Source organism: Tetrao urogallus, assembly GCF_951394365.1.
Source record: "Tetrao urogallus genome assembly, chromosome: 1".
NCBI classification, from domain to species: domain Eukaryota; kingdom Metazoa; phylum Chordata; class Aves; order Galliformes; family Phasianidae; genus Tetrao; species Tetrao urogallus.
In genome coordinates this window covers 161,536,085-161,547,269 of record NC_136813.1, presented here as the reverse complement: position 1 = coordinate 161,547,269, position 11,185 = coordinate 161,536,085, and positions in this window count along the sequence as shown.

Here is an 11,185-nt window from a genome sequence, read left to right as displayed (position 1 = left end):
GACCTAAGGGGACAACACTGTGATGAGTGTAGGAACAAAATATTTTTAGGACATTTCACAATTTAATAACCCATTGAAGCATAGCTATCTGAAGTCATTTGTGACCTTCTACATTATGTTAGTAATACATAGTTAATTTCAGGTACGATCTGAAATTAAGAGTTTTCTCATTAAAGGAAAACACAAGAACAATGACAGGAGAAGGAAAGGAAAAGGGAAGGGAAAGCATGAATATACCTGATTGGAACAAAAGGGGAGAAGAAGAGAATTGTTTAATCTGTAAGTCCCTTTCAGTTCCAGAAGTTAAAAAATAAAAATAATTTTTTAAAAAAATCATATATCATGAGTAGATCACCACTGAAAAGTCATTATCAGATTCTAAATAATTATGATTTATTTAAACAAAATTCAGGGAACTCTTATTCTTGAATAAAGAACCTGCTCTGCTGTAAACTTTGAAAAGAGAAAAAAAAAAAAAAAAAATCACTGCCCTTGGATCAGTCTAAAAATACAACAAAAATTGATAGAGACAGGCACAAGAAATAGAAACATAACATTCGCCAGCATTACAAGGGGTGATAGAGGTATAAGATTCTGATGTAACACAATGATATACTTTTGAAAATATTTTTAATCACTTTTGACAAGAGTATTTTTAGGGTTAGTAATGAATTTCAAAAATTTCTAGAAAGATATAGTGGCATATTTGTGCTAAATCAAAGCACAGAAGATTAGATCCAAAATCGCACTATAATGGAGAACAGTGGTGTCAAAACACAATGGAAAGGAAACAAGGTGGAAGTAACCAACTTCAAAAATGCACTGAAAAAGGAAGATAGGTCTTGTTTTTGATGCTTTGTTAGCTTAGAAACATTGCAAAAGCAACCATATTACTGTTTTGATTAAACCAATAAGATTTTATTTCAGTCAGAAAGAGTACTTTGGTAAACATCAACTCCAGTATTTTGTTTGTCTGGGAAGAAATTAACAGCTTTGGGAATGTTTTCAATATGTTTCACTGACTCTTCCCCAGTGGAATATCAGTTATGAGCAGACTACTGAGAATGTTTCTTTATGTTCAGTAGAACTCAGTACTGGAATGCAGTATTCACACTGTGCAATTGGTCATCAAAATCTCATGATGATTTAATTGTATCTTTCTAATACTAATTTGTTGATACTGTTTCACATAGCATTTTCCTGGAAAAGCTGGCTGATCTTCGCTTGGACGGATGTACTGTTTACTAGGTGAAAAATTGGCTGTATGGTGAAGACAGGAAGGTGGTTGTGAAGAGTTAAATTCGACTGGTCACAAGCAGTATTCCTCAGGGCTCAGTATTGGGATTAGTTTTGTTCAATATTTCTTTATTAATCATATTGAAGAGGGGATTGAGTGCACTCTCAGTAAGTTTGCAGAAGACACCAAGTTGGGCAGGAGCGTAGATCTGTCTGAGAGTTGTTAGGTTCTATAAAGAGATCTGTGTAGGGCTGTGTCCAGTTGTATTCCATTCAACAAAGCTAAATGCTGGGTGCTGCACTTTGGTCGTAATTACCCCAGGCAGCCATACAAACATGGGCAAGAGTGGCTTGAAAGTTGCCTAGCAGAAAAGGACCTGGGGGTGCTGGTCAACAGCCAGCCAAACACCAGCCAGACGTGCCCGGGTAGTCAAGAGGGACAACAGCAACCTGGCCTGCATCAGAAACATTGTGGCAAAGAGGGCTAGGGAAGTGATCTCACCTTGTGTGCAGCACTGGTGGTACCACACCTCCAGTACTGCTCTCAATTTGGGGTCCATTTCTGCAAGAAGGATATTATGTTGCTGGAATGCATTCAGATAAGAGTAACTAAGCTGGTGAAGGATCTGGAGAAGAAGACCTATGAGGAGCAGGGAAAGGAATGGGGATGGTTTATCAGGAGAAGAGGCTGATGGGAGACCTAATATCTATTTACAAGTACCTGAAAGTCTCTTTCCTCGGGTGACAAGAGATAGGACACAAGCAAATGGTCTCAATTGTACTATGGGAATTTTAGATTGGATATTAGGAAGAATTTCTTCACAGAAGCAGAGATGAGGATTGGAACAGGATGCCAGGGAAGCAGTGGAATCACTGTCCCTGGAGATACTTTAAGAGATGTGTGGATGTGTTTTAATGATAAACTTGGTAGTGACAGGTTGATGGCTGAACATGATAGCCTTAAGGATTTTTTTCAATTGAAATGATTCTATCATTCTAAGAGAGGCGTGAATAACGCCCTACTCCTTAGGACTTCTAATTTCTATCAGAAGTGTAAGTAGGTAGAATAGCAAGTGTAGTGAACGGAATTTGATATTGTCAAGCTTTTTATCTTTCTTTTTTATTCTCCCTGATCAAAAATATTTTGGTGATGCATGTGGATGCAAGATCTAAAGTTGAGCACTCCTAGCATAAGCAAAATGAAGAAAGGATAAGTTCACTAGAAACAAGTTCTATTGACTTTGTGCAATTCAACTTCCTCCTGCCACATTCATGGAAAGCAATTGGATTTTCATGTCCAATCCTTTTCAGCACATTTGAGTTCCATTGAGGATACAGGCTCTTCTCTATCTGAACAGATGTGTTTATACAGCATTATACAATGCAGACGGTGTTATCTGATCCCTCTGCTTCAGTTCTTTCATCTGTTTTAACACTTACCTAAAATTATTAGAGGGGAAAAAAACAGTTTTTGTGTGATAGTTTTTCCAAGAGGAGAGTGTAGGTTAGACGAATACTGTTAATCATGCTCTTCCAGTCACTTTAAGTGATGTAAGCACTAATGGAATCAGGAGTCTAAATAACAGCTTTTGAATTGGCCTAGAAAGTCTTAATGGTCAGTCTCTCTCCTACAATAAACAACACAGAGGAAAACCAGTTCACAAATATAAGAGAAAATACACATACAGCAAAGAACAGAGGAAACATTCACTCACATTAAGAAATTGAAAGATTGATTTTATATGTGGCTTTATATATGTAAGAAGCACTCAGAAGCATACAAAAATGATAGAATTAAATACTTCTGAGCACATGGATAGTATGAGAGTTTATACAGACAATTTCAGATCTGAAAACTTTTCTTAATTAAAAAAATAGCAAACATGCTCTTGATATAAGATATGAACTTGACAAATTACTGAAGTAATTCATATAAAATTTACTTTTTCATCACCTTCTTTAATTCTGCTTTAGTTTCTGGAGTCTTCTTGCCCACACCAAGCCAGCACATCCTTATAGGGTATGGTCAGAATGGGATACATTACAGTGAGGAACACATGGAATGGGAACTGAGTAGAACTAAGTGGTGCCAGTGAATGGGAATAAAGGGACCACTGCAATTCAGTTAGTGTCTAATTAAGTCTGAAGGACTGTGCGGAGAACTAGACCGTGTCAGTGTATAGAAGCTAGCTGATTCTTGTATTGATTTCTAAGGCTCTGACTCAGCACTTAGGCTGTTAGAGTTTTAACTCAAACAGTGTACTTGAGAGTATGTACTGTTACAGCAGAACATTTTTTTTTCTCAGGGTTTATTCCTGCACACAAGCATCACTATTAAGTTCTACATAGACCTATGCTTTGTTGATGTGCATGAAAAAACTGGTATCACAACTGAGCAACTCTGATGAATAAAAAGGTTAGCTTAATAAGTTCTGCATTATATACTTTAATTACACAGCTGGACTAAGTTTTTTTAAAGCATAGGTTTTTACTAATTTCAGTGTAGAAACTGTTTTTACTGCATTTGAGATTGGACAAGATTTAACTAAATTAATCACAATTTATCACAATCACAATCTCTAATCACAATCTCCTTTTATACTCTCTTTTTTTAAGAGCAATCACAGGTATAGCCAACTGTTGTCCAAGTCTCCTCATATCTGTAATATTTACACCTATATTAGATTTTGAGAAACCAAATACTTTTATGTATTTTCATTATGAATATAAGATATTAAATATCAAGGAAGTATAAAGAATTCATTTTTTCATGCAAATACAGGGCATAGTTCCTGCAGGTGCATACATTACCACACACTACACTGTTCACATGCATACTCCTAGTCTATGGTATGAACAGTAATATTCCACTCAGTCTTCTTTAGTTATAGACTCTTGCATTGGTTGTTGTTTGAGATGTGCTGATACTCAGTACTACTAAGTTTGGTAGATCAGTCTGTTCTCTTACCTCCAAAAGCAATTAAGAAACTATAGCACCAGCAAGCACTCACTGTCTTTGGAGTAGTCAAGGAAGAAATCCTATCACTGAGAGACACCTAATTTCCTCTATTACCTACTGTGACCGCATCATTATAAGTAACATCCTCAGAATGCAATATTCACCTAACTAACACAGATTTTATGGAATTATATTTAGAGATTTAGAGATGTCTTCCATCTTGAAATCACGTATAGAACGCTGTGCAAGTCAATGAAAAGAGGTAAGATGACTCACAAACAAGAATTCAGTCATGACAGACTGGAGATTATACATAAACTGCAGTTTGAACAATCACATCTCTAATAAAGTCAGTGATTAGAATTCTTCAAGAAGGATTAGTATGATTTTACATTACTCATTTGCCTAAGTAAATAAATAAAATCACAGAATAGAGGAATACAAAAGAAGATGAAAGGGAAAAGAGAAAACAGAAGATGATAGTTTAAACTATGGTAAATAGAAAGCCAAGGCCTCATGAGGTGGAAAACAAACAAACAAACAAACAAACAAAAAAGGAGAAAAAGGAAACTGCCAGTGTTTTTATTTGGTACCAAAACAGAAAAATCAAATCTTTCAGATTCCATTGCCTTTCAGACTTTAAGAGGCTTAAGGCTCCTAAACAGCAATTCTTCAGATGGAGTTCCAAAGGATTTTGAAATGTCAGTAGAAATTCTCTAGGAGTGAAAAAGCAAGACTCCAAAAATGTCAGAGCTGCACTTGTAAATTCAAATATTTATTTTGTTTTTAAAACACCAAAGACACAATGACTGAAACAGAATAATCTTACAGCATTTTTCATGCCTATTTTTATTTTTAAGCATCCCAGAAAGGGCTCAAGGGCAGAAAGCATTATCAGCACATTCTGGATTAAGTGCTAAGTGTCTTTCACTAAGATAATTGGTTTGAATATTCCCCTCTTGCCCCCTCAATTCAAGATTTACTTAATGTAATCTGACTGTGATTGATCAAGACAGAACACAAAGGAATGGTTTGCATGCACAACTGCTCCCAAGTGACTCACCAGCGTCTCCTTCACATTAAAATAAAAATAATCAACTATGCCTTCATACACAATGTGTTTCTGACCAGTCTTTACTGCATAATATTGTCATTTTTTAATACTAAGTAGAAAGAATGCAAGCAGAATGAAAAAAAAAAAAGTAATCAATCTCAAGACCTGCTGAGTTACTCTACAGCCAGTCACTGAAAAGCAACAACAGATGGAGGCTACAAACTGTACAAATACTTCCCCACAAACTTTACACAAGAGTGCACATCTCTTGATAGGGCCCTATGGAGAATTTTGTACAGGTCATACCATCAGCATTAGTAATTATATCATTATGTCTCTTTCATGAAAATTCCTTTTTAATATAAGACTGTTTATTGTTCGGATGAGTTGATGCCTCTTGCAAAGCCTCATTAAACTTCTAATTAGTATCCTCCCTGTTTTCAGCCTAACATTTAAACTTCTTTGAATGTGGGGCAGATCTTGCACATTAATTCATTACTGAAAGAAAGGTGATCTCTCTTGATGCTTTGATAGAAAGCCTGTATGTCCATTTCATCTTGCCGTTTATGAAATGGAAGAGGAAAAGGAGCTTTACTCACTCTTCTGTGATTTCTGTCATGTGTTCTCTTCCCATCTTAGCTTTGCCCAAAAACCAACCAAAATTCCACTTATGTGAAAGTGGATGAACAAAGCCCCACTACTCTATAACAGATGTTAATGTACAGATGTAATACTTCTGTATCTCAGAATGAAATACTTTGTGATATATATTGTAGAATGGCATTTGAAGGAGTGCTATTACATAATACCTGAGAGATCAGTCAGTAAAACTGTAGGTGTTAATCTCTGAAAGTTAAGAGAGACACTCAGGATAATTTCTTGTCTTTTTCCATAATGCTTAGTAACAATATGCAGAATAGTCTAGTTACAGACGGTTTGATTACAGTTATTAAGAACAACTTAAAATGATCATTCCTAAGTCCATATTCATTGTAAAAGCATAAACATCTACTGTCAGTATTCCTGGTCTCTGCGGAACTAACAGCTGATTTTTAAATGAATAAACAGAGTGGATGCTCAATAGATTGAACACATTATGTAGATGAAAAAATACATTACAGCTGAAAATATTTTTCATTACTACATGTTTATTAACCCCAAATTAAATATGCTTTAATGACTACATTTGCTTGATCACGGCATAATTTCACAAGCTACTAGTCACTTAATTATTGACTGAATTCAAACATTTTTTCTAAATTAAGTTAAAATATTATCATTGCATTATGATGGTCTTGTCAAGTACAGATAAAATCAAATTGGGGGAGTTAAAGGAATCAGCAAGGTCTTAAAAAACTTCAAAATTATGGCAGAGTCTAAGAATATGGAATAATTAACAGAAGTTCCACCTCTTGAGCTAACATTACTATCCTCGTGATTGCATGCCTGCATCATGCCATATATTTAGAGCAGGCTGTAATTAACAGAAATGTAAGTGCCAATGAAGGCAAAAAAAATCTCCACATCATTGTCACAATCCATTATGATCACAGATGTGTGTTTGATATACAAGAAAAATTTTAGTAGCATCTTGTTTGACTATCTTCCACAATTTCAGAAACACTTCTAGAATTCTACTTCTGTCTAGAATACTGAATATGTATTCTTATTCTACTGAATACGTAGTTAAGAAGTTAAGGATAAACTTTTTTTTTTTTTTTTTGACACTTCACATGTAATGTTACAATAGGGAACAAAAAATAGTTGTATTTGAGTGTTAAAGTTATAGTGTAATTAAAATTTACTTATAACAAATATTTCACATTGACTGGGTTTTACAGTTTAGCCTATACAAAGTGAAATAATGAAAAAAAAAAATTGTTTCCATAATTTATTTACTTTTGAGAATAAGACTTCATGAGCCATTTCCAGCTTGTAATCTCTGTGCAAAAGCGTAGATTTATAACTGGTTTTAAACTTCTATCCCTTGAAAGAAGAACATGTTTTCAAACAGAAGAAACCATTTTTGTAGAACTAAAGAAAAACAGATTGTTCTTAAATCATCACAGGTTTTCTCTGTTGAGTGCTTTTTCCTCTCTACATCACTGGAATATTCTCAAACTGTGCCTCAATTATTAAAGATATGAATCAGAAGTTCAAGTAGTTTAAAAATTTTAAAATCATTTACATTCAAATAACAAGATGAAGTTTGCAGAATGCTATTTTTTTGTACTAATTCGTGTCAAAAAGTCTAAAATAAGATGGTAACTTACCTTTGAGATTTAACAGTATGTCAGCAGACATGCTGTGTAACTAGATTCGCTTTTCTAAACCAATGTCTAAGCATAATAAATTGCAAGTTAATTTTAATATCATTCCAGAGTCTTGATCTTTTAGACGAATATTAAATTTGAGGTAATAGTCTACATGCTTGCAATTGCAATTGTACACAAACAGATGTTGGCAGGTTTTTGAGAAAAGGAAATTAGTTACAGATGGTTGGAGTGTTAAAAGTAGTTGTGTAATATTTAAATGCTAATTTGAAAAAAAGAAACATAACATCAAAAATAATGATCTTCAAAATTTGACTGAAGAGACTAAAGACCTACCTTCTTGATACTAATATTCCTTTTTCCTACTCCGCAAGCAAAATTTGCACCAGACTATTCATTCCACCATCATGTAAACTTAGTTCAAAAATGAAAGGAAAATGCTTTTAACTTTTCTGTTAATATGTATATATATATATATTTAATATATAAATTCTTAGATGATTCTCTATCAAATCATTTCAAAATGAGACAAGCACACCACTCAGACTGCATTCCTTCTTGCTAAGTTCAAATAAATCTTTGAACCAAGGCAGCAGTAAATATTCTTTTTATTTTATAAGTAACCCTCCCCACTGTGAATAAGCACTATAGCTGATAGCTTAATACTATGACTGATAATCCTAAGGAATATACTTTCAATGTGTGTTAGCTTTAACAATTTGCTCAAATTAAAAATATTAGAAAAAAAAGAAGAAAATGCAATTGAATGGCACCTCATCATACAATGAAAAGAAAAACAAAAGCAAAATCTTACAGTAAAAACTGTCATTTTCTAATCATGAAAATAAGAAAACATTGTCAGGCAACTATTGATCTCATTCTCATGAGAGAAAGCCAACATGAACATTCATCATTCTTGATCCATACAAGAGAAGAGGAACAGGAGGATCAGAATACAGGTGAAGAAATAGCAGGAGTAATTAAACCTCTCACTTGCCTAAGTGATTAGCAAGAAGCAGAAGTCCTGTAAATGTTTCATCTCTTTGTCCAGTTGCGTCTCTGTTAGTTTCTACTGGTGGTTTTTAACTCCTTTGATTTGAAATACATTAATTTTAAAGGCAGACAACTATTTGTATGTTAAAGTTACTTGTCTTGTAAATAAGCAAAACTCCAACATTGTGCTTTGATCAGGTTTCCACTTCTAAAATAATCTTTTTTTCAGCAAGATGAGTTAGCTATAAACAACCTCAAACTCAGCTTAAAGAATCATAGAATGGCTGAGGTTGGCAGGAACAACTACAGGCCATTTGTTTTAACCCCTGATCAAGCAGGGCCATCCAGAGCAAGGTCCCTGGGAACCTGTCCAAGTGGCATTTGAAGATCTCCAGGAAGGAGATTCCACAACCTAGAGAGGATGTGCCAGCTGAGTGGTGTGCAGCTCCATCACCTGCACAGTAAATAAGGTTTTCTTAATATTCAGAAGGCGCCTTTTGTGTTCTTGTTTGTGCCTATTGCCTCTTGTGCTGTCATTGGGCATCACTGAAGAGTTCGGCTCTATCTTCTTTGCGCTCTCCCTTCAGATGCTTATACACCCGATCTTCTTCCTCAGAGAGTTCTCACTTCTCTCTGAAAAACCTCATATGAAACACATTGTGTTTCAGTTGCTGCATACTTCTATGGTGAAAGTACCACCAGGCACTAACCAGTATTTTCTCAAAACCACGAAGGTCTCTACTGCCTAAATAGTGCCTTTTTCTGCATAAAAGGTTGCACCTTTGTCTCCTTACTGTTAATACAAATGTCTTTCATTTCCATTGCTTTTTTTTTTTTTTTCATTTACAATTTAAAATGATGCATAACACATTTTCCTGCTGTCATGGTTTTATTACTTTGGTTATCGGTATTCCACACTATAACATCATGTAATGCACTGGGGGTTTGACTGCTGATGATCAAGTTTCGGGTGCCTGGCCAGAGAGGAACTACATTTCCCCAGGAGACTTTGTGGTCAGCAAGGAGATATAACTCCTGGCAAGGTCACCTGATGCTCTTTTCTTCGCCTGCTTTTCTTTACCTGCACTTCTCCGTCTGCTCTTCTCTATCTGCTTTTCTTCATCAGCTCTGGACTGCACTTCTCACCTCAGCGTTGTGGTGAGGCCTATCCGCCTTTCAGACATACTCTCTCTCTCTCTCTCATTATTTTATTTTGCTGATACTATATTTAGGAAATTAGTTTGTTTCACCTCAAATCGTTGCCACTGTTCTCCATTATATTGGGGTCCCTGTTTCCCTTTTCCAGAGACACGGATCCGCGGATCCCTCCCCCCTGCTGGGAACAGAACAGGGCTGAACCAACCCGTAAACTGCTGACACCTGCTTTTTCCAGAAGATTTTAGTTTTTGAGAGAAGAAAGGAAATAACATCGCTATGTATAGAAAAACATATTTTGCATTTGAATTTTTTTACTACAGTTGTCATTCATGCAGCGAAAAACTTCCCAAATATGAGTCCATAAAGCACTGAAAAGCAAAAGAAAAAAAAAAACAACAAAGCCAGCAACAACCCTCTCTGCCCCCAAACAATTTATACATAAGATACTGTCAGCATTCACACAAAAGATACAAGAGTACTGCAGCGCTAAAAGCGGACAGCCAGCTAATAACAAGGGAAATAAATAATGTAAGGTGGATTTCAACAAGGACAGAGTCTTAATTAGGGAGGGATTTGGAGAGAGAGAAAGAGATTTTAAAAAAAGGAATCTTGTAATAAGATAATTAGTGGTAGTGGTTTACATCAGCTCAAATCTAGGAGAGGCACTTGGCAATTAAGAAATAGTGCCTCCTTGGCTCTGTCAGTCAAATAGCACAGAGCAGCAAACATTTCTAAGCACAATAAAGTGCCAGATACCAGATGGAACCCCAGTCCCTTACTCCTGTCACTGTAATTCTGAAACCCTATATAATTCTTTTCTTTTTAATTCCTCTAAGAACTTTGAATGTGAAATGGATGATTCATGACCCAAATACTACATTTCCTCAAAATGACGCAACATGGACAAGCACAAAGGAGTGCAAAGAAAAGCTCTCAGATTTCCATTTCAGATATATATTAAATGCACTGCACAAGAGGCTCTTTCAGATAACAGCTATATTTATGATCAGAAAGAGGTTAACTCACAAACTACACAGTTGAAAGCAGATTAGTTAGATTATGTATAAAAGGTTTACTTATCTTACAAGAGCTTAGGCAGTTCCTGTATTTGTCCTACTGAGACTTACATACCACTGTATCTGCCAAGGAAATGAAAAGATAATTTATGACCAATTAAGTACACTCCATGTGTCCTCTGAAATGGTCTTAGAGTCTTGGAAGTTACAGAAAAACATCAGCGACAACTGAAATATTCACTACAGACTGTAATGTTTACACCCTGTCCTTGGCACTGGGTAAATAATACTATTTTTTTTTCCAGCCTGTATCTGTAGTTTTTCATTTCTCTGACATAGAGGCTATCTTGGGCCACAATGGGTCTATTCTGAATGAGAGTTCTGGATGCCCCAAGGTGTATGATGACAAAAATACAGTACATTTCAGGTCTCTTCAGAATCCAGGTACCCCAGAACATTCTATACCATCCCCACAGGAGCAATTACTAGCATTGTG